Source organism: Cebus imitator, unplaced genomic scaffold (assembly GCF_001604975.1).
Source record: "Cebus imitator isolate Cc_AM_T3 unplaced genomic scaffold, Cebus_imitator-1.0 Scaffold424, whole genome shotgun sequence".
Classification (NCBI taxonomy): domain Eukaryota; kingdom Metazoa; phylum Chordata; class Mammalia; order Primates; family Cebidae; genus Cebus; species Cebus imitator.
In genome coordinates, this window is record NW_016107739.1 from 1633707 (window position 1) to 1634807 (window position 1101).

The window sequence follows — 1101 nt, forward strand, 5'->3', positions numbered from 1 at the left end:
ATTAATATTTGTATTCAGTCTGCAATCTAAAGTATGTATACTTTTAAAAAACAGGTGAGTAACATCTGATTGTAGTTTCTTCCCAGTTAATCTTCCGAATTAAAAGATAGTAGAAACAGTAAGAAAAGGGCAGAAAGCAGGCCAGTTGAGGTGGCTCATGCCTGTTAATCCCAGCACTTTGGGAGGCCAACACAGGTGGATCACCTGAGGTCAGGAGTTCAAGACAAGCCTGACTAACATAATAAAACCCCGTCTCTACTAAAAATTCAAAAATTAGCCAGGTGTGGTGGCAGGAGCCTGTAATCCCAGCTACTTGGGAGGCTGACGCAGGAGAATCACTGGAAACCTGGGAGGCAGAGGTTACAGTGAGCCGAGATCGCACCACTGCACTCCAGCCTGGGCGGCAGTCTGCATCTCAGAAAAAAATAACAGAAAAGTAAAAGAAAAGAGCAGAAAGCCACCTTGATCACTCTGTTGAAATGATTCAGTGCAGCTTTCATAAGAAAGCATCTTATTAGGTCATGGTCAACATCCCTCCCTGAACTTGGACATTCTACTGTTGCCAGGAGCCCTAGATTGGCCTATGATCAACTAAGGCTCTATTTAGCTGTTTTGCAGTTTGGACCTAGTGTTACTGTAAATGGAGTCCAGTGAATTTCTAGCCATTATCAGCACACTGGATAATTTCTGGGGGACCTTTATAAAGAAGCCACCAGGATTTTAGGTGGTTTTTAAACTGTCATTCAGGCAGCTGATCATTGAATTAACATAGCTCATGACTTTTCAAAAATTTTCTGCTATACATTTACTGTTCATAATTATTAATATGACTTATTTAGGCATTGCTTTACAGTTCATAAACATTTTTCATGTGTCTTATTTTCTTAGTTAACAAGACAATATATTGTGGACCTTGTTCTTTGGATCTTACTGGGCATGAAATTGATTTGGTTTATTTGTTATAAAAATTGAAAGTTCCATGCCGGGCGTGGTGGCTCAAGCCTGTAATCCCAGCACTTTGGGAGGCCGAGGCGGGTGGATCACGAGGTCAAGAGATCGAGACCATCCTGGTCAACATGGTGAAACCCCGTCTCTACTAAA